General features: G+C 44.5%; 1 protein-coding gene across 4 annotated transcripts in view; it reads left to right on the top strand.

The window, feature by feature from the left end:
- The window catches only part of LOC105495218 (thyroid hormone receptor associated protein 3), a 106299-nt gene that overhangs the window by 56794 nt on the left and 27011 nt on the right, over positions 1-22494 (top strand). The gene's annotated exons all lie outside the window — the stretch shown is intronic.

Raw genomic sequence — 22494 nt, 5'->3', positions numbered from 1 at the left:
AGCCAAGGCAGGTGATCACTTGAGGTCGGGAGTTCGAGACCAGCCTGGCCAACATAGTGAAACCCCGTCTCTACTAAAAATACAAAAATTAGCCAGGTGTGGTGGCGGACACCTGTAATCCCAGCTACTTGGGAGGCTGAGGCAGGAGAATCACTTCAACACAGAAGGTAGAGGTTGCAGTGAGCCGAGATCTTGCCACTACCCTCCAGCCTGGGCAACAGAGCAAGACCTTGTCTCAGAAAAACAAAAACAAACAAAAGCTTTTTACATGTGCAAAAACACTAAAGTAGATATATCAGACCATCAGCTCTCTAGGGCTTTTTATGAAAAACAGCAGTTCTTCCACATTCCCCTTCCCAGCCCCTTAGAAGCAGTCATTTTCAACTCTCCAGTTCCTTTTGGTATATCTCTGTAAATAATAAGCCTCTTTTGCTTTATAGTGTTTGTTATTATTTATTAACTTCACTTATATTGTGGTAGTTTTTGGCAGGCTTACCTGACCACCTCATATGCCAACATTAATTTTCACTCTGAGGCCGGGCGCGGTGGCTCACGCCTGTAATCTCAGCACTTTGGGAGGCTGTGGCAGGCGGATCACAGGGTCAGGAGATTGAGACCATCCTGGCTAACACGGTGAAACCCCGTCTCTACTAAAATAGAAAAAATTACCCGGGCGTGATGGCGGGCACCTGTGGTCCCAGCTACTCGGGAGGCTGAGGCAGGAGAATGGCATGAACCCAGGAGGTGGAGCTTGCAGTGAGCGGAGATTGTGCCACTGCACTCCAGCCTGGGCGACAGAGTGAGACTCTGTCTCAAAAAAAAAAAAAAAGTCACTCTGTTTATAATGTAGTTTTAGTCATGGCAGTATCATGGTTTACAATATTATGATTACATAAAGCTTATTCACAGCCCAGTCATTTTACATGTTGTGTTTACTTTTCCTTTTTTGCACAACTATTTGTTTTCTGTTTTTAATTATCTTTTTCTCTATTTTGCTTAGTTTCTATGTCTTTATCAGTAATTTCTCCCTAAACTCTAACCAGAAGTGTAAATCTTCCACAGTACATTTAAGCATTTTGGCTATATTATAAATTCTATCTTGGGCTAAGCGCAGTAGCTCACACCTGTAAGCCAAGCACTTCGGGAGGCCAAGGAGGACAGATCACTTGAGGCCAGGAGTTCGAGGCCAGCTGGCCAACATGGTAAAACCCCATCTCTACTAAAAATACAAAAATTAACTGGATGTGGTGGCATGTGCCTCCCAGCTACTCGGGAGGCATAGGCAGGAGAATCACTTGAACCCAGGAGGCAGAGGCTGCAATGAGCCGAGATCATGCCACTGCACTCCAGTCTGGATGACAGAGCAAGACTCCATCTCAAAAATATAAATAAATAGGCCGGGCGCGGTGGCTCACGCCTGTAATCCCAGCACTTTGGGAGGCCGAGGCGGGCGGATCACGAGGTCAGGAGATCGAGACCATCCTGGCTAACACGGTGAAACCCCGTCTCTACTAAAAATGCAAAAAATTAGCCAGGCGAGGCGGCGGGCGCCTGTAGTCCCAGCTACTCGGGAGGCTGAGGCAGGAGAATGGCGTGAACCCGGGAGGCGGAGCTTGCAGTGAGCCGAGATCGGCCGTTGCACTCCAGCCTGGGCAACTAAGCGAGACTCTGTCTCAAAAAAAAAAATATATATATATATATATATATAAAAATAAATAAAAATTAAAGAAATACATTTTATCTTGGAGATACCGTCTGATCTGCTTCATTCTGGCTGTGTGCTCTAGGCTGTCGTGCCTGGGCCATTATGGTGATTTTACCTACATCCTATTATCTTTTCCCATTTCTTTCTCTTTCTTGATTCAGTCCCTTGTTTTAGAGAAGAAGGTATTTCAGTTAGCTTCCTGAGGAAAGAGTACTGAAAAGGTAAATTTTTTAGACATTACATGTTTCAAAATGCATTTTATTTATTTATTTTTTATTTATTTATTTATTTTTTTTTGAGACGGAGTCTCGCTCTGTCGCCCAGGCTGGAGTGCAGTGGCCGGATCTCAGCTCACTGCAAGCTCCGCCTCCCGGGTTCACGCCATTCTCCTGCCTCAGCCTCCCGAGTAGCTGGGACTACAGGCGCCCGCCACCTCGCCTGGCTAGTTTTTTTTAGTAGAGACGGAGTTTCACCGGGTTAGCCAGGATGGTCTCGATTTCCTGACCTCATGATCCGCCCATCTCGGCCTCCCAAAGTGCTGGGATTACAGGCTTGAGCCACCGCGCCCGGACTCAAAATGCATTTTATTCTCTGCCCTCATGCTGATCGCTGGTTTGACCAGGTATAGAATTCTAGTCTGGAAACAGTTTTCCTTCAGAATTTGAAAATACTGCTATATTGTCTTTGGCTTCCACTGTTGGTGAGATGTCAGTTGCCTTTGCATATTACTTGCATGTAACCTCTCAAACTTTTAGACCTCTTTGTCCAAAAGTATTCTGAAATTTCATAATGATGTTCCTGGTGTGGCTGTTTCCATACAGTTTGCTGGCCACTCAGTGGACTGAAACTTCAGTAAAAAAAAAAAAATTCTTGGCCGGGCGCGGTGGCTCAAGCCTGTAATCCCAGCACTTTGGGAGGCCGAGGCGGGTGGATCACGAGGTCAGGAGATCGAGACTATCCTGGCTAACATGGTGAAACCCCGTCTCTACTAAAAATACAAAAAACTAGCCGGGCGTGGTGGCGGGCGCCTGTAGTCCCAGCTACTCGGGAGGCTGAGGCGGGAGAATGGCGTGAACCCGGGAGGCGGAGCTTGCAGTGAGCCGAGATCACGCCACTGCACTCCAGCCTGGGAGACACAGCGAGACTCCGTCTCAAAAAAAAAAAAAAAAAAAAAAAATTCTTTAGTAACTGTTAACTATTCCCACTTAAACACTATGCTTCTGGATTTGTTTTTGGTTTTGTTTTGTTTTTGAGAAGGAGTCTCACTCTTGTTGCCCAGGCTGCAGTGAAATGACGTGATCTTGTCTCACTGCAACCTTCGCCTCCTGGGTTCAAGTGATTCTCCTGCCTCAGCCTCCCGAGTAGCTGCAGTTACAGGTGCTCACCACCACACCCAGCTAATTTTGTATTTTTATTAGAGATGGGGTTTCACCATGTTGGCTAGGCTGGTCTCAAACTCCTAACCTCAAGTGATCTGCCCGCCTCGGCCTCCCAAAGTGCTGGGATTACAGACATGATCAAATAGCAGCACCCGGCCTGTCTTTGTTTTTGTTTTTGCTTTTTTTGGAGATGGAGTCTTCCTCTATTGCCCAGGCTGGAGTGCAGTGGCGTGATCTTGGCTCATTGCAGCCTCCACCTCCCACGTTCAAGCAATTCTCCTGCCTCAGCCTCTCAAGTAGCTGGGGACTACAGGCAGGCACCACCATGCCGGACTACTTTTTGTATTTTTGGTAAAGACAAGGTTTCACCATGTTGGCCAGGCTGATCTCGAACTCCTGACCTCAGGTGATCTACCTGCCTTGGCCTCCCAAAGTACTGGGATTACAGGAGTGAGCCATGGTGCCTGGCTTGCTTTTGATTTTTTAATTCTCTCGTAAAGTAGATGCTTGAGTGCTTGTTTTTGTGCTTTTTTTGTAATAGGGATACCAGTAGTGAGTAAGACAGGATCCCAGCTCTTGGGGCGCTTAACATTTTAGTTGGGGGATGCAGACAAGATTATTTCAGATTTTTCTAAGTGTTGGGAAAGGAATAGGACTATAAGATAACTTAGGGAGGTTTCATAGATGTATGTTAAAGGAAGACTCTTCCTTTCAAGTAGGCGATTAGCTGAGATCTGAAGGATGAGAAAGGGATCAGCCATACAGTGAGGCCGAGGAAGAATGTTCATGTGGAAGGAGCCGTGAGTCTAAAGGTGTTTAGTTTAACATCTGGCTTGTTCAAGGAACAGAAAACAGACTGTTTTGGCTGTGATAGACTGAATGAGGGAGAGAGTGGTTTGAGATGATGCTAGAGAAGTAGGCAGGGGCCAAAGAATTTAGAATCCTTAGAGTATGTCTGTCTAGAACTTTCATATATAAATCTGATAAATTCAGTCATGTTTGTTTTAAAAAACCAAATACAACGTGTTCTGGGAAGAAATGAGAGCCATTTCTGGCCGGGCGCGGTGGCTCACGCCTGTAATCCCAGCACTTTGGGAGGCCGAGGTGGGTGGATCATGAGGTCAGGAGATTGAGACCATCCTGACTAACACTTTGAAACCCCGTCTCTACTAAAAATACAAAAAAATTAGTTGAGTGTGGTGGCGGGCGCCTGTAGTCTCAGCTGCTTGGGAGGCTGAGGTAGGAGAATGGCGTGAACCCGGGAGGCGGAGCTTACACTAAGCTGAGATCACACCACTGCACTCCAGCCTGGGCAACAGAGCGAGACACTGTCTCCAAAAAAAAAAAAGAGTCATTTCTGTAGGCAGTTAGTTCATATGCTGTTCTGGAAGGAAATCCTAGAGAGAGGAGCTTCACTGATCACATGTATCTGGACTAAGTTCTGGTTGAGTGTGTGGATCTACCTGAGGTGGCATTGGCGTCTCTATTTTTAGATAGCTTTGAGGAGTATTTTAAATAATTTTAAGTGGAAGCAACAGGTTGGGTTCTCCTTGATTTCTTTTGTAGACTTAGATGATTAGTATGATCCAAAATGGTAGTAGATCTTTAAATCGTTTTTGGTCTTTTACGTAGAGTTGTGTTTGTATTTAAGACATCTCTGCCTGCTCCCCCAAACTCATGTGGAGAGATACCAGATAGTTACTGCAACAGGAAAGGCTTAGCGGGTAGAGACTAGAAATGGCAAAAATAAATGACAAATCTAAAAGTGACTGGACGGTACTAGATTGGGTTCTCAATTTGAAAAGATACAATCATTGTTGTTCTCAAGGACAGTGCTGCCCAAAAGAAGAATGTGAGCCACATGTCTTTTAATATTTTTTTTTTTTTTTTTGAGGCGGAGTCTTCACTCTGTCGCCCAGGCTGGAGTGCAGTGGCACCATCTCAGCTCACTGCAAGCTCCGCCTCCCAGGTTCGCGCCATTCTCCTGCCTCAGCCTCCCGAGTAGCTGGGACTACAGGCGCCTGCCACCGCGCCCGGCTAATTTTTTGTATTTTAGTAGAGATGGGGTTTCACCGTGTTAGCCAGGATGGTCTCGATCTCCTGACCTCGTGATCCGCCCGCCTCGGCCTCCCAAAGTGCAGGGATTACAGGCGTGAGCCACCGCGCCCGGCCCTTTTAATATTTTTTAATAGTCACATTAAAAAAAAAACAGATGAAATAATTTTGAACGATATGTTTTATATAATTCAATATATCCAATACATTCTCATTTCAACATATAGCTGATATAAAGAATAGTGAGTTATTTTACTTTCTGTTTATACCAAGCCTTAGAAATCCCATGTTTATTTTATACTTGCAGTTCATCCCAGTTCAGATCAGCCACATTTCACGTGTTCAGTGTACATGTATATTAGATAGTACAGTTCTAAGAGTTCATACTTCTGAAGGAACAGATAAACTAGTATGATTAAGTTATTGAATAATGGCCTGCCACATTCCAAACATAATACAAAACAGTGATATAGTAATATAAAACAAAATAAATCTAACACACACGTTTTTTTCCTCCTCTAAACCTCCATGTGATCATCTTTGGGAAGATGATTTGATCTTAAAAAGACCATTGTCTGTAAAAACTGTCAAACAGCTTATTTCTCCTACTACAGTTCTATACAGGCTTTATGTGGAACTCTTTGTAAACAGTGAATGTCTGTATATCAGTACAGGGGTGATCTGCAAAGAACGTCCATGGCCCACTGGCTCTGAATCCCATTCTCAGTTTCTTCAGTTAGAATCTTGATGGTTGGACATTTTTTTAAAGTTCTAGGGAGGCCGAGACGGGCGGATCACGAGGTCGGGAGATCGAGACCATCCTGGTTAACACGGTGAAACCCCGTCTCTACTAAAAAATACAAAAAACTAGCCGGGCGAGGTGGCGGGCGCCTGTAGTCCCAGCTACTCGGGAGGCTGAGGCAGGAGAATGGCGTGAACCCGGGAGGCGGAGCTTGCAGTGAGCTGAGATCCGGCCACTGCACTCCAGCCTGGGTGACAGAGTGAGACTCCGTCTCAAAAAAAAAAAAAAAAAAAAAAAATAAAGTTCTGTAGGTGATTACAGTATTTATTAGTGTTTAGCCCAAGGCTTTATAGTAATACTTTTATTTTATTTTATTTATTTTATTTTATTTTACTTTATTTTATTTTATTATTTTATTTTATTTTATTTTTTTGAGATGGAGTCTTGCTCTGTCTCCCAGGCTGGAGTGCAGTGGCGTGATCTTGACTCACTGCAAGCTCTACCTCCCAGGTTCACGCCATTCTCCTGCCTCAACCTCTGGAGTAGCTGGGACCACAGGTGCCCGCCAGCACGCCTGGCTAATTTTTTTTTTTTTTTTTTTTTTGTATTTTTAGTAGAGATGGGGTTTCACTGTGTTAGCCAGGATGTTCTCTATCTCCTGACCTCGTGATCTATCCGCCTTGGCCTCCCAGAGTGTTGGGATTACAGGCGTGAGCCACCGTGCCCGGTCTGTTTTATTTATTTTTTGGAGGCTCTGTTGCCAAGACTGGAGTGCAGTGGCTAGATCATGGCTCACTGCAACCTTGACCTCCCAGGCTCAAAAGATCCTCCTGCTTCAGCCTCCTGAGTAGCTGAGACCATAGGCACAAGCCACCGTGCCCAGTTAATTTTTGTACTTCTTGTAGAGATGAGGTCTCACTGTGTTTCCCAGGCTGGTCTCAAACTCCTGGGCTCAAGTGATCTACCGGCCTTGGACTCTCAAAGTGCTAGAATTACAGGGGATGAGCTACTGTACCTGGCCAATAATTCCATTTTTAAAAATAGTTAAGTGTCATGATTGGCTGCTTAATTTAGCTTAGAAAAGATTTATCGTAATGAGAGTTGGAAGGAAACCACAAGTCATTATTTAATACAGATTATAGTGTCTTTATTTTTTTTTTTTTTAATTATTTTTTTTTTTTTGAGACAGAGTCTCGCTCTGCTGCCCAGGCTGGAGTGCAGTGGCGTGATCTTGGCTCACTGCAGGCTCCGCCTCCCGGGTTCACGCCATTCTCCTGCCTCAGCGTCCCGAGTAGCTGGGACTACAGGCGCCCGCCACCTCGCCCGGCTAGTTTTTTTGTATTTTTTAGTAGAGACGGGGTTTCGCTGTGTCAGCCAGGATGGTCTCGATCTCCTGACCTCGTGATCCGCCCGTCTCGGCCTCCCAAAGTGCTGGGATTACAGGCTTGAGCCACGCGCCCGGCCAATATAGTGTCTTTATTAAGTAAGGAAAGCTGAGAATTTCTCTTAAGAATTGAGAAGAAAATATTCCCCAATGGTAAAATACTCATTTAAAATGGGGACTAAAATTACTGTTACCGTCCCTGAGAGACATAGGAGAGGAGCCTCTGGGGTGAATTGAAGACTTTTTTAAGCCACCAGCTGTACTATTCATTCTGTTTCCCCTGTGATTAATTGCATAGATGATCCTCAGCTTAATAGACACCCATTGACTGAATTCTCAGAGGAGTATCTCAAGTTGCCTACACTGGAGATACTGTGATGAAAAAGTTCTTTTTTTTTTTTTTTTTTTTTTTGAGACGGAGTCTCGCTCTGTCGCCCAAGCTGGAGTGCAGTGGCTGGATCTCAGCTCACTGCAAGCTCCGCCGCCCGAGTTTACGCCATTCTCCTGCCTCAGCCTCCCGAGTAGCTGGGACTACAGGCGCCCGCCACCTCGCCCGGCTAGTTTTTTGTATTTTTTAGTAGAGACGGGGTTTCACCGTGTTAGCCAGGATGGTCTTGATCTCCTGACCTCGTGATCCGCCCGTCTCGGCCTCCCAAAGTGCTGGGATTACAGGCTTGAGCCACCGCGCCCGGCGATGAAAAAGTTCTAAATGAACTTTTAGCTTACTGTTGATTTTCCCTGCTAACATCCAGCATCGAAGAGATTTGTCTTCCAAAGGTGAATGTGACCTTTTGACTTAATGTCTTTCTTGATAATATGACCTTTCCTTCTAGCACATCTCTTCAGTGTGACATGTGCTTATTTAGCCCAGTAAAGATACAAAAATGCTTTATTGCTGTGTAGGAAGATACTTGCTCATTTATTATTTGCAGGCAGGTTGTTTGTTTTTTTGTTGTTTTTGTTTTTGTATTTGAGGTGGAGTCTCACTCTGTGGCCCAGGCTGGAGTGCAGAGGCGCAATCTCAGCTCACTGCAGGTTCCACCTCCTGGGTTCATGCCATTCTCCTTCTTGTAAGCAGGTTTTAATAAATAGCAAGAAAATAGAATCAGTTATGAAATCTGTTTACTTCCGGGGAAGTTCGTAACTATCTCCTTCCAACCACTCTGGTTTTGTGGCTAAACATAGCTTAAGGTGTTTACTAACTTGTGTGTCAGGCACTTTGTATGTACTTCCTTAATTTTCAGGGCAGTCCTGTAAGGTGTAGGTCACATTTGGAAGATGGAGAGAGTTAAGTATTTTGTCCAAGAATGGGTAGCAGAGCCAAGATTGAATCCAGTTCGTTTTTGCTGCCAAAGCCTCTACTTACTGCCAAACCTGGCCCAGTATTACGAAGTGACTTGTCCATTTAGGACTAGGCATTTTAGGTTGGTAATTTGCTTTAGTGTATTTCCTCACCCGACACCCACCTTAGTGCCCTCTTGAAGTAACATTGTATTACGAACATACAGATAGCTCAGAATGGAATGTGGATTCTAGTCTCAGTACCTTACTGTGTGTTGAGATTATGCAGAGATTTGCTAGTTATCTATCTTTTTTGGTCTTAACTGTGAAATATGAGTAACATTACCCTTATCTTTTTTTTTTTTTTAAGTATCTATTTGAGAATAGTTGAAGATGTATTGAAAATTGTGAAGATATACAGAGCTTATATTTGCTAGGGCTGTTATAATAAAGTACCACAAATGGGAGGCTTCAACAACAGCAGTTTTATTGTCTCACAGCTCTGGAGGCTAGAAATTCAGAATCAAGGTGTCGGCAGGATTGGTTCTGCTAGAGAGCCGTTACAGAATGATCTGTTCCAGTCCCCTTTCCTCGGCTTCCCTGTGTCTCTGCATATCAGGTTCCAAATTTCTCCTTTTTATAAGCATCACAAACCTCAGTAAAGACCCTTAACTCCAAATGAGGTTACATTCTGAGGTACTAGGGGTTAGGACTTCCCATATATGATTTGGATGGGTAGATGGGTCACAACTGGACCCATAACAGTTCCTATGTACCCCATGCCCAGTTTCCACTGTAAATAACATATTAGTATGGTATATTTGTCACAATTAATGAACCAGTATGAATATTATTAACTAAAGTGTCATCCTTGTTATGAACATATAAGAAAACTTTAGTTCAAAGAGAAGGAACTTGGAAAAGAGCTTCCTAGTAGTGATCTTTTTTATTTTACTCTGGTGCTTTTTACACTGTTAACTAATACAAACAAAAACCTCCAAAGTCACATTATGAGCCTGAAAATATTAAAAAATAATTTTCTACTTACAGTTAGGTACAAGACAGGAAACTTACCTTTTTTTTTTTTTTTTTTTTGCTGCATCTAGTGCACATGGCATGCATGGCACAGTAAGTGTTCAGTAAATCCTGATAAGATGAACAGAAGAATGCTCTTGGTACTTGTTGGGCCATATTTTTGAAGCATAAACTCCAGTCTTACCAAATAACTGTGAAGTATAGCAATTGTGAAATCTGCTTTAATGGGAAAGCAAAAATTATTTATTTTTTAAATTTTACTTTAAGTTCTAGGACACATGTGCAGAAAGTGCAGGTTTGTTACATAGGTATATGTGTGCCATGGTGGTTTGCTGCACCTATCAACGTGTCATTTAGGTTTTAAGACCTGGACGCATTAGCTGTTTGTCCTAATGCTCTCCCTTCCCTTGCCCCCCACCCCCAAAAAATTATTTTTAAAATTGTGAAATGGTCCGGATGTGGTGGCTCGACGCCTGTAATCCCAACACTTTAGGAGGCTGAGGTGGGCAGATCATTTGAGGTCAGGAGTTCGAGACCAGCTTGGCCAACATGGTGAGACCCCATGTCTACTAAAAATACAAAGATCAGCCAGGTGTAGTGACATGCACCTGTAATCCCAGCTACTTGGGAGGCTGAGGTAGGAGAATTGCTTGAACCTAGGAGACCGAGGTTGCCGTGAACTGAGATAGCACCACTGCACTCTAGCCTGGGGTACACAGTAAGACTCCTTCTCAAAAAAAAAAAAAAAAAGAAAAGCCAAGCATGGTGGCGTACCTGTAGTCCCAGCTACTCAGGAGGCTGAAGTGGGAGGATTGCTTGAGCCAGAGGCAGAGGTTGCAGTCACCTCTGCAGTGAGATTGAGCTACTGCACTGCACTCCAGCCTGGGCAACAGAGCCAGACTCTGTCTCAAAATACGACAACAACAACAAAGAAGAAGAAAAATTCCAATTCCTGTGTGGAAATCATCTTGAGATAAGCAGTGCCCCTCTGCCTGCTGTATTTTGTAACCCATGGAAAATACATTTCTCATTGAATTTTCTCCACCTCTCTAAGTTACTGAGAAGTAATGTGGTCCTGTTCCTTTAAAAAGTAAGAAGTGGAATTTGCCATATGATAGGAGCAGAAACTAATTCACTTGCTGAAAAGGGGGAAGGAAATGTGATCTCTTGCTGGTTCTGATGGAAAGAAGCCATCAGCACAGTGTCCCTCACCCCAGTAGGATTCTGTAGCCAAACTCTAACTTGCTCTGGAACCTCTCGTTTCCGAGTGAGGTTGGTACTACCTGAATGTGGATTGTCTCAGATGCAAGTGATAAGTTTAAGTACAGTCAGAAGGTAAGTGGCCAAGTCCCTGGACAGTTGATACCTATTTTCAGGAAGATTAGCTTATTTTTAAAAAGGAGTAGATTATAATATGAATATTTATTTATTTATGTAATTGACGGAGTTTCACTTTTGTAGCTTGTTTTAAAAAAGGAATAGATTATGATATGAATATTTATTTATTTACTTATTTATTTGATGGAGTTTTACTCCTGTTGCCCAGGCTGGAGTGCAGTGGCGTGATCTGGGCTCACTACAACCTCTGCCTCCCGGGTTCAGGCAGTTCTGCCTCAACTTCCCAACTAGCTGAGATTATAGGCGCATGCCACCACACCTGGCTAAATTTTTTTGTATTTTTAGTAGAGACGGGGTTTCATCATATTGGCCAGGCTGGTCTTGAACTCCTGACCTCAGGTGATCCACCCACCTTGGCCTCCCAAAGTGCTAGGATTACAGGCGTGAGCCACTGTGCCCAGCCTATAATATGAATCTTAAATAATTTCTTCTACAGTTAATTTCAGAGTCAGTGGAATGACAGTGTATGTGTATGTGTGGTGGGGGTGATTCTCCTTTAAAAGCAAAGTTTCTTTACCACCTAATTCCATTTTTTAGGACATGGCTGAAGTAGTAAAAAAGGAATGTCCTGCTCTATTCATGTATAATTTTTAAGGTTTTTTGTCGGCAATACAGCTGTTCCAAATCATCATTTTACTGATGAAAAAACAGAGGTAAAAACACATGCCCCAAATAAAAATTTGTGGTTTATTCAGTAGGAGCCTTAGTTTTGGTAAATTTCTCTCATTTAGGGAGCCTGAACACTTGTTTGGCAGCGGTTATGTTTTTCAGCTTCTTACCTACTAGTGGCATCGAGAAGGATCAGTTCTACCCAATTCCAGGGGTATTGATACTTTGCAGGGAGAAGAAAAAGGAAAGAAAGCAATTAGTAATAGTCAAACAGGAGGCCAGAGCAACTTCTTTTGTTATTTGTTAACTGATACTAGGGCTTGAAAGGAGGTAAGTCAAGAAGAGGTAGGATGGGCTCCCTGCTGGATAGATGGGAGCCCATATTCCCTGCACCCACTCACAGAATACCGGGCATCTGGGGGCTTTCGGAGACTGAGCTCTCTTAGAACAGGTCTGTTTTACAACTGGGAATCTAAAACATCCAAAGTGAATAGCAGTACTGTTAGAAAGGAATTACCCTAGGCCAGGCATGGTGACTCACGCCTGTAATCCCAGCACTTTGGGGGGCCAAGGCGGGTGGATCACTTGAGGCCAGGAGTTCAAGACCAGCCTGGCCAATATGGTGAAACCCCATCTCTACTGAAAATACAAGAATTAGCTGTGTGTGGTAGTACGCAGCTGTAATCCCAGCTACTCAGGAGGCTGAGGCAGGATAATCACTTGAACCCAAGAGGTGAAGGTTGTAGTGAGCCGAGATTGTGTGCCACTGTACTCCAGCCTGAGCAACAGTGCGAGACTGTCTCAAAAGAAAGGAATTACCCTTTTCTTACCCTTTTTCTTGCATTGAAGGTGACAGAAAAAAGGTCAGCATCATTTTTTTTTCTGTACAGTTTAGTATGAATTTTCTGAGAAACAGATGACTCAGTGTACTTTTTTATCATCCAAAGAAATACTAGACTAGAAAAGGAAGAACAGAGATTGACATTTTGGAGGGCTTGGAATTGAACCTCTATGGATAAGAGCTGGTCCAGTATTTGTTACATTGGCAGTGTTGTGCCAGGCTTGCCATTCCTTAATTGCTGTACTTTAAAGTACTTCAGAGGTTATTTTTGGGGAAACTGTTTTGTTTTTAAGGATAGATCTGTCTTGCTTTGTTGCCCAGGCTGGAGTGCAATGACACAATGGTAGCTCACTGCCGCCTTGAACTCCTGGGCTCAAGCGATACTCCTGGTCTCAGCCTCACAGTATGTGGGACCATAGACACAAACCACTGTGCCCAGGAAACTTCTTAATGGCTACTTAGAAAAGAATCCGTGGCCGGGAGCCACCCCTGTAATCCCAGCACTTTGGGAGGCCGAGGCGGGCAGATCATGGGGTCAGGAGATCGAGACCATACTGGCTAACATGTTTCTATTAAAAATACAAAAAATTAGCCAGATGCAGTGGCGGGCGCCTGTAGTCCCACCTACTCGGGAGGCTGAGCCAGGAGAATGGCGTGAACCTGGAAGGCGGAGGTTGCAGTGAGCTGAGATCATGCCACTGCACTCCAGCCTAGGTAACAGAGCGAGATTCCGTCTCAAAAAAAAAAAAAAAAGTAATTCGTGTGTCCAACATGAGTTAATTTTTTTTGAGATGGAGTCTCCCTTTATCTGTCACCCAGGCGGGAGTGCAGTGGTGCATTCTCAGCTCACTGCAAGCTCCACCTCCCAGGTTCAGGCAATTCTCCTGCCTCAGCCTCCCAAGTAGCTGGGACTACAGGTGCCCGCCACCACGCCTGGCTAATTTTTGTACTTTTAGTAGAGATGTGGTTTCACCATGTTGGCCAGGGTGGCCTCAAACTCCTGGCCTTAGGTGATCCACCTGCCTCGGACTCCGAAAGTGCTGGGATTACAGGTGTGAGCCACTATGCCCAGCCAAGTTAGTTTTTTAATCTGGAGAAAACAATACACAGAATTGGGTGTTTTGTCTTGGCAGTTATCTTGACAAGAACTAACGACCAAGTATTGTTTCTCCTGAGGGCATGGACTTCACTGGCATCCCTTAACGCTCTGGTTTCTGAACACACAGGAGTCTTTTTGCTGATTTTTTTTTTTTGGGTGACATTTGCCAAGCTGGTTCCACTGGTTACGTAGATGCCAAACAAACAGTTGAAGTGAGCTGACATTTTTTACAGTTGATTTTGGACACCATAGAGTTAGAAGCTGTAGCCTTTTGGGGTTGCTAATGAAAAAGAGTAATTTATTATGTATTTTCTCCCCTCTCATGATAATTTTCTCAGTGGTTATGAAGTATTCTCATGTTAAAAAACAAGTTGATGGAACAGCCTCCACTGGGAATGACATTTTGGACTACTTCAAGTCCTGCAATTGGGAGAGAGTTTAAGGTTGTACTTTGGAGCTAGCTTTAGATGTGTTTGAGTTTGAATCAGAATGTTATTTGCTGTAAATGATTCTCTTTTTAGATGTATTTGCAGAGCACGCACATGGAAAAGCACATAACCCAGGCTCTTGTGCAGTGGAGCAATCATTGCTCACTGCAACCTGGACCTGGGCCCAAGCCATCCTCCTACCTCAGACTCCCAGGTAGCTGGGACTACAGGAGCTCACCATCATGCCCAGCTAATTTATTTATTTATTTTAAATCTTTTGTAGAGACAGGGTCTCACTGTGTTGCCCAGGCTGGTTCGAAATCCTGGGCTCAAGCAGTCCTACCCCCTCAGCCTCCCAAAGTGCTGGGATTACAAGTGTGAGCCACTATGCAAGGCTGCATGTCTCTTTTTTTAAATAAAGAACGTCTTTTTTAAGGAGGAAAATACAGGAAAGGAGCTGCAGAAACTGGCTGTATCTATCCACACTTGTTAGGATTTTGACCAAGAATACAGTTTGCCTGTAGAGTATTGATAATGTTTGAAGCTGGATAATGGAAACACTTGGGTTCCCTATAGTGTTCTTTCTACTTTTGTGTGTGTTTGAATCAATACTTCTATAATAATAAAACAAACATCAGGCTGGGCACGTTGGCTCATGCCTGTAATCCCAGCACTTTGGAAGGTTGAGGAGGGAGGATTGCTTGAGTCCAGGAGTTTGAAACCAGCTTGGGCAATGTGGTGAGACCCTGTCTCTACAAAAATACAAAAAGTTAACCAGCTGTAGTAGCACGTGCCGGTAGTCCCAGCTACTCAGGAGGCTGAGGTGGGAGGATCGGTTGAGCCAGCCAGGGAGGTTGAGGCTGCAGTGAGCTATAATCGAGCCACTGCACTCCAGTCTGAACAACAGAGTGAGACCCTGACGCGCACGCGTGCTTGCACAGCTATAAGACAGGCCCTTTTAAACCTTCTTTAACGTCATGAAAAGACAAAGTAGTTGACCGGGCGCGGTGGCTCAAGCCTGTAATCCCAGCACTTTGGGAGGCCGAGGCGGGTGGATCACGAGGTCAGGAGATCGAGACCATCCTGGCTAACACGGTGAAACCCCGTCTCTACTAAAAATACAAAAAACTAGCCGGGCGTGGTGGTGGGCGCCTGTAGTCTCAGCTACTCGGGAGGCTGAGGCGGGAGAATGGCATGAACCCGGGAGGCGGAGCTTGCAGTGAGCCGAGATCACGCCACTGCACTCCAGCCTGGGAGACACAGCGAGACTCCGTCTCAAAAAAAAAAAAAAAAAAAAAAGACAAAGTAGTTTTACTATGAGAAGATTTCCAAAATGGGCATGGACTTTAAATACAGTCCTATTTATTTAGTTTTTTGTTTGTTTGTTTTTGTTTTTGTTGTTTGAGACAGAGTTTTGCTCTTGTTGCCCAGGCTGGAGTGCAATGGTGCGATCTCGGCTCACCACAACCTCTGTCTCCTGGGTTCAAGCGATTCTCTTGCCTCAGCCTCCCAGTAGCTGGGATTACGGGCATCGCCACCATGCCTAGCAAATTTTTTATTTTTAGTAGAGATGGGCTTTCTCCATGTTGTTCAAGCTGGTCTCGAACTCGCGACCTCAGGTGATCACCCACCTCGACCTCCCAAAGTGCTGAGATTACAGGTGTGAGCCACTGTGCCCGGCCAGGTTTTTTTAATATCAGAAAAAAGCAGGTAGATGTTTGATTTCATATTAAAAATAAAATCTACACAACTCATGGAATGTTAACTTTTTTTTTTTTAGAATAATGGGGGATAAATCTCTGCCTAAAAAAATTTAAGAAGCAAGTGCTCTTGTCCTTTCTTCCCGTCTCATCTCCCTCCTTCTCCTGTTCCTGTTCCTCTCCTGTTCCTCCTCCTCCTTCTCCTGTTCCTTTCCTGTTAGCTTCTTTCTGCTCTGCAGAGATAACCACTGATAAGAGTTTGCTGTATGTCCTTATATAGATATGTCTTATACGTACATCTGTACCTACAGATTTCATTTTTTTTTTTTTTTTTTTTGAGGCGGAGTCTCGTTCTGTCACCCAGGCTGGAGTGCAGTGGCCGGATCTCAGCTCACTGCAAGCTCCGCCTCCCGGGTTTACGCCATTCTCCTGCCTCAGCCTCCCGAGTAGCTGGGACTACAGGCGCCCGCCACCTTGCCCGGCTAGTTTTTTTGTATTTTTTAGTAGAGACAGGGTTTCACCATGTTAGCCAGGATGGTCTCGATCTCCTGACCTCCCGTCTCGGCCTCCTGATCCTCCCGTCTTGGCCTCCCAAAGTGCTGGGATTACAGGCTTGAGCCACTGCGCCTGGCCTGTATTTTTTTTTTTTTTTTTTTTTTCTTTTTTTTTGAGACGGAGTCACCCAGGCTGGAGTGCAGTGGCCGGATCTCAGCTCACTGCAAGCTCCGCCTCCCGGGTTTAGGCCATTCTCCTGCCTCAGCCTCCGGAGTAGCTGGGACTACAGGCGCCCGCCACCTCGCCCGGCTAGTTTTTTGTATTTTTAGTAGAGACGGGGTTTCACTGTGTTAGCCAGGATGGTCTCGATCTCCTGACCTCGTGATCCGCCCGTCTCGGCCTCCCAAAGTGCTGGGATTACAGGCTTGAGCCACCGCGCCCGGCCTCTGGCCTGTATTTTTAAAGTAAGTTCTACCAAATTCCACAGAATTCAGTATTTAAAGTTTTAAGAATTTGAGTACCAAATTCCAGAATAATTTTGTTTTTATAACACAAGCAAACTCCCCCGCCGAACTCCCGCAAGATATAGTCTCATTTTGTTGCTTAGGCTGGAGTGCAGTGGTGTAATCTTGGCTCACTACAACCTCCTCCTCCCGAGTTCAAGCGATTCTCCTGCCTCAGCCTCCTGAGTAGCTGGGATTACAGGCGCACGCCAACACACCTGGCTAATTTTTGTATTTTTCGTGGAGACGGGGTTTCACCATGTTGGTTAGGCTAGTCTTGAACTCCTGACCTTGTGATCTGCCTGCCCTGGCCTCCCAGAGTGCTGGGATTACAGGCATGAGCCACCGTGCCTGGGCTTTTTCTTGTCTTTTTTTTTTGAGATGGAGTCTCTTTCTGTCGCACAGGCTGGAGTGTAGTGTGGTCTCGGCTCACTGCAACCTCCACCTCCCGAGCTGAAGCAATTCTCCTGCCTCAGCCTCCCTAGTAGTTGGGATCACAGATGCATACCACCGCACCCGGCTAATTTTTGTATTTTTAGTAGTGACAGGGTTTCTCCATGTTGGTCAGGCTGATCTCGAACTCCCGACCTCAGGTGATCCGCCTGCCTCGGCTTCCCAAAGTGCTGGGATTACAGGCATGAGCCACTGTGCCTGGCCTCGTTTTTGTATTTTTAATAGAGACAGGGTTTTACCATGTTGGCCAGGCTGTTCTGGAACTCCTGACCTCAAGTAGTTCACCCCCTTTGGCCTCCCAAAGTGCTGGGGTTACAGGCGTGAGCCACTGCACCTGGCCCTGGATAATTTTTTTATTTTTAATGTTTTTGTAGAGACAGGGTCTTGCCATGTTGTCCAGGCTAGCCTTGAACTTCTGGACTGAAAAGCAAGCCTCCTTCCTCAGCCTCCCAAAGTGCTGGGATTTCAGGTTTGAGTCACCACACCCAGCCTATATCTTTCAAATTTTTAAATAGTAAAATAACTATTCTCCCCAGAGGGACATCACCCCCACTTTTTAGGAGAGTACCCAGTGCACATGTGGATATTCTTTTCTATAAATTTAAGACCTTAGAATTGAAATTAGTATTTACTGATTTACCTTACTTAATAACTTGAGAGCCATTTAATAGCAGAGTACATGTCGTAAAGGGGTCTCTGATTTTATTTCTTCAGGGGTGGGGTGGAGCATGAAGCCTTGGCAGAGCGTTACTCTAGAGATACCACAGCTGCCCTCTATTCTGTTTCCGGGTATGTTTTACTCAGGAGAGGATGATCTCCAGGGAAAAGAGTAAAATAGTAAACACGTTTCATATTTCACTTGAGCTCAGCTTTCCTCCCATAACTATCCAGAGGCATTCAGAACACAAGTCAGGCCCACTGCTTTGTCTAAAACGCTTTATGGGTAGTGGTATTTCTTTCTTGGTATTTTTGTCTGTCTTTATAAGTTTATGGCTTGTTCACTAAGAATGTCCTACTTCTTCCCTTTAATGCCTGTTGAAAGCGTGGCTCTCTTGACTGGATGTTGGTGGCAGTGAAGTTTTGTTGAAACATGACACTAGTAAATGAAGTGTGTCTCCCTAACAAGATCAGTTTGACGTTCTGTGCCTTTGAATAGGGTGTAGAAGGGATGAGAATGATCTCAATTTCTAGGTTAGCAGAGCTGTGATACATGCATAACTTTATTCCTTGGCTGTATTGTTAATATTTGATAAACTGATTTTTAAAATTATTGTTCCTTCTTTTTTTTTTTTTTGAGACGGAGTCTTGCTCTGTAGCCCGGGCTGGAGACGGGGTTTCACCGTGTTAGCCAGGATGGTCTCGATCTCCTGACCTCGTGATCCGCCCGTCTCGGCCTCCCAAAGTGCTGGGATTACAGGCTTGAGCCACCGCGCCCGGCCTATTGTTCCTTCTTATGTGGTGAAGAGAATGGAGATTGAAGTGTGAAAGAGTGTGTTTACTCATTTAGCAAATACAAAGTGTCCACTCTATGGCTAAATGCAAAGCACTGAAGATGAAATGGAGAACAAATCAGATGTGGTCTTTGGTTCATTTTGTAGCCTCCTGGGTTTGGTATCCTGAATTGTTAAACTTAGTTAGTTAACTCTTTTGTGTTACCTAACAGTCATCAAATGTAGCATTATCGAATCTGGAAAAGCATGCTCTCTTCTCAGCAGAGATTTCGTCCTGAGGTCTGGTTGAGGAGTAAGGAGTGCAGGCTCACATGGGGTCAGTTCTCAGAAACTTTTCCCTTCTTTTAAGATGAGAAAATCTCAGTAGACACATCTCAATAAAGTCCAACACCTTCTCATTATAAAAATAGTCAACAAAGTAGAAGGGAATTTCGTCAATATGATAAAGGGCATCTATGAAAAATTTACAGCTAACATCATACTTAAAGGTGCAAGACTGAACTCTTTCTCCTTAAGATGAGGAACAAGACCAAGACAAGGCTGTCCACTGTCACCATTTTATTTACCATTGTGTAGTAGACATTCCAGCCAGAGCAATAAGGCAAGAAGATGAAACACGAGGCATTTAAATTGGTAAAGAAGTAGTAAAATCATCTCTTTTTGCAGATGGTATAATATTAAACAGAAAAACCTAAGGATTCTACTAAAAACCAATTAGAGCTAATAAATGAATTTAGCAAGGTTGCAGGTACAAGATCAATATACAAAAATGAGGCCAGGCATGGTGGCTCACACTTGTAATCCCAGCACTTTGGGAGGCCGAAGTGGCAGATCATTTGAGGTCAGGAGTTTGAGACCAGCCTGGCCAACATAGCAAAACCCCATCACTATTAAAAATACAAAAAATTAGCTGGGTGTGGTGGTGTGCACCTGTGATCCCAGCTACTGGGGAGGCTGAGGCAGGAGAAGTGCTTGAACCCGGGAGGTAGAGGCTGCAGTGAGTCAAGATCAGGCCACTGCACTCCAGCCTGGGCAACAGAGCAAGACTCCACCTCAAAACAAGTAAAAAGACAGTGTATGTGTGTGTATATATATATATACACACAAAATGAGCTGTATTTCTATACAGTAGCAATGAACAATAAGAAAATGAAGCTGTTAAGTGAAAATGAATTGTAATTTCATTTCCAGTAGCATCAAAATAATATAGGAATAAATTTAACAAAGGCCAGTGTAAAACTTATATTCAGAAAACCGTGAAACATTGTGGAAAGCACATTTCATGTTCATGGAATTGGAAGATTTACTATTGTTAAGATGGCAGTATTCTCCAAATTGATCTACAGATTCAGCACACACTCTGTCAAAATCCCAGATGGTCTTTTTGCAGAAATTGGCATGCTGATTCTAAATTCATATGGACATGTACCCAGAATAGCCAAAACTATTTTGAAAAAGAGAAAAGTTGGAGGATTCACATTTTTTGATATTAAAATGTAGCTACAGTAATTAAGACTGTGGTATTGACATAAGGAGAGACAGGTCAGTAGAGTAAAATTAAGAGTTCGGAAATGAATCCTTACGTTTATAATTAATTGGGCTTTTTTTTTTTTGAGATGGAGTTTCGCTCTTGTCACCCAGGCTGGAGTGCAATGGTGTGATCTCGGCTCACTGCAACCTCCACCTCCCGGGTTCAAGTGATTCTCCTACCTCAGCCTCCTGAGTAGCTGGGATTACAGGCATGTGCCACCACGCCCAACTAATTTTTGTATTCTTAGTAGAGACGAGGTTTCACCATGTTGGCCAGGCTGGTATCAATTTCTTGACCTCGTGATCCACCCACCTCGGCCTCCCAAAGTGCTGAGATTACAGGCTTGAGCCATTGTGCAGGGCCAATTAATTGGTTTTTGACAAGGGTGCCAGGACAGTTCAGTGGGGAAAGACTAGTCTTTTTTTTTTTTCCTTTGAGATGGAGTTTCACTCTCATTGCCCAGGCTGGAATGCAACGGCATAAGAATAGTCTTTTCAACAAGTGGTGCTAGGACATCTAGATAGCCACATGCACAACAATAAAGTTGGACTAGGTGTGGTGGCTCACGCCTGAAATCCCAACACTTTGGGAGGCTGAGATGGGTGGATTGCTTGAGCCCAATAGTTTGAGATCAGTCTGGATAACATGGGGAGACCCCGTCTCTACAAAATACAAGTATTAGCCAGGCATGGTGGCACATGCCTGTAGTCCCTGCTACTCAGGAGACTGGGTTGGGCGGATCACTTGAGCCTAGGAGATTGAGGCTGCAGTGAGTTGAGATTGCACTACTGCACTCCAGCCTGAATGACAGAGTGAAACCCTGTCTCTAAATAAATAAATAAAGTTAGACCCTTACTTCACACCATTCATAAAAATTAAATCATAATGGATCATAGACCTACATAGAGCTAAAACTAGAAAACTCTTACAAGAAAACCTAGGAGTAAATCTGTGACCTTGGGTTAGACAAAACCTGCTTAGACATGACACACAAAGTACAAGCAACAAAAGAAAAATAGAGTTCATCAGAGTAAAAAACAAAATGTGTTTCAAAGGACAGCATCAAGAAAGTGTAAAGCTGGGCATGGTGGCTCACGCCTGTAATCCCAGCACTTTGGGAGGCTGAGACAGGCAGATCACCTGAGGTCAGGAGTTCGAGACCAGCCTGATCAACATGGTGAAACCCTGTCTCTATTAAAAATACAAAAATGAGCTGGGTGTGGTGTTGCACCTCTGTAATCCCAGCTACTCAGGAGGCTGAGGCAGGAGAATCACTTGAACCCGGGAGGTGGAGGTTGCAGTGAGCCCAGATCACGCTACTGCACTCCAAATAGAGGGAGACTCCGTCTCAAAAAACATTAAAAAAAAATAAAGTGAAAAGAAAACCTACAAAATGGGAGAAAATATTTGCAAGTCATACATCCAACAAGGGACTTGTATCCACCTCGGCCTCCCAGGAAGTGCTGGGATTACAGGCGTGAGCCACCGCACCCAGCCTCATATTTATTTTATTTATTTTTTTTGAGATGGAGTCCGCTCTGTCACCCAGGCTGGAGTGCAGTGGTGTACAGGCGGCTGCCACCACACCTGGCTGCTTTTTGCAGTCAGGTGTGAAATAGGGTTTCACCATGTTGGTTAGGCTGGTCTCGAACTCCTGACCTCAAGTGATCCACCCACTCGCTTCAGCCTCCCAAAGTGCTGGGATTACAAGTGTGAGCCACCACGCCTGGCTCACATTTATTTATTTATGTTTTATTTTGGAGACAGATAACGTGCTTTGTCTCCCAGGCTGGAGTGCAGTGGCACAAACATGGCTCACTGCATCTTCAACCTCCTGGGTCTCAAGCAATCCTCCTGCCTCAGTCTCCCAAGTAGCTGGGACTGTGGGCATGCACCACCATGCCTGGCTTTAAATTTATGGTCAGTTGGTTTTTGATAACAGTGAAAAACCAAATGAGTTTTTGTATTTATGATCAATTGGGTTTTTAAATTATTATTATTATTTTTTGAGATGGAGTTTAGCTTTTGTTGCCCAAGCTGGAGTGCAGTGGCGCAATCTAGGCTCACTGCCACCTCCGCCCTCCAGGTTCAAGTGATTCTCCTGCCTCAGCCTCCCAAGTAGCTGGGATTACAGGTTCCCGCCACCACGCCCAGCTAATTTTTTTTTTTTTTTTGTAGAGAGGGGGTTTCACCATGTTGGCTACGCTGGTCTTGACCTCCTGACCTCAGGTGATCCACCTGCCTCGGCCTCTCCAAGTGCTGAATGGGATTACAGTCATGAACCACCGTGCCCAGCACCCCCCCCCCACCTTTTTTTTTTTTTTTTGGAGATGGAGTCCTGCCCTGTCGCCCAGGCTGGAGTGCACTGGCATGATCTTGGCTCACTGCAACTTCCCCCTCCTGGA

The sequence above is a fragment of the Macaca nemestrina genome, chromosome 1 (assembly GCF_043159975.1).
Source record: "Macaca nemestrina isolate mMacNem1 chromosome 1, mMacNem.hap1, whole genome shotgun sequence".
Classification (NCBI taxonomy): Eukaryota; Metazoa; Chordata; class Mammalia; order Primates; family Cercopithecidae; genus Macaca; species Macaca nemestrina.
The sequence above is the reverse complement of the archived record's forward strand: the minus strand, read 5'-3'. Positions and strand labels throughout refer to the sequence as shown.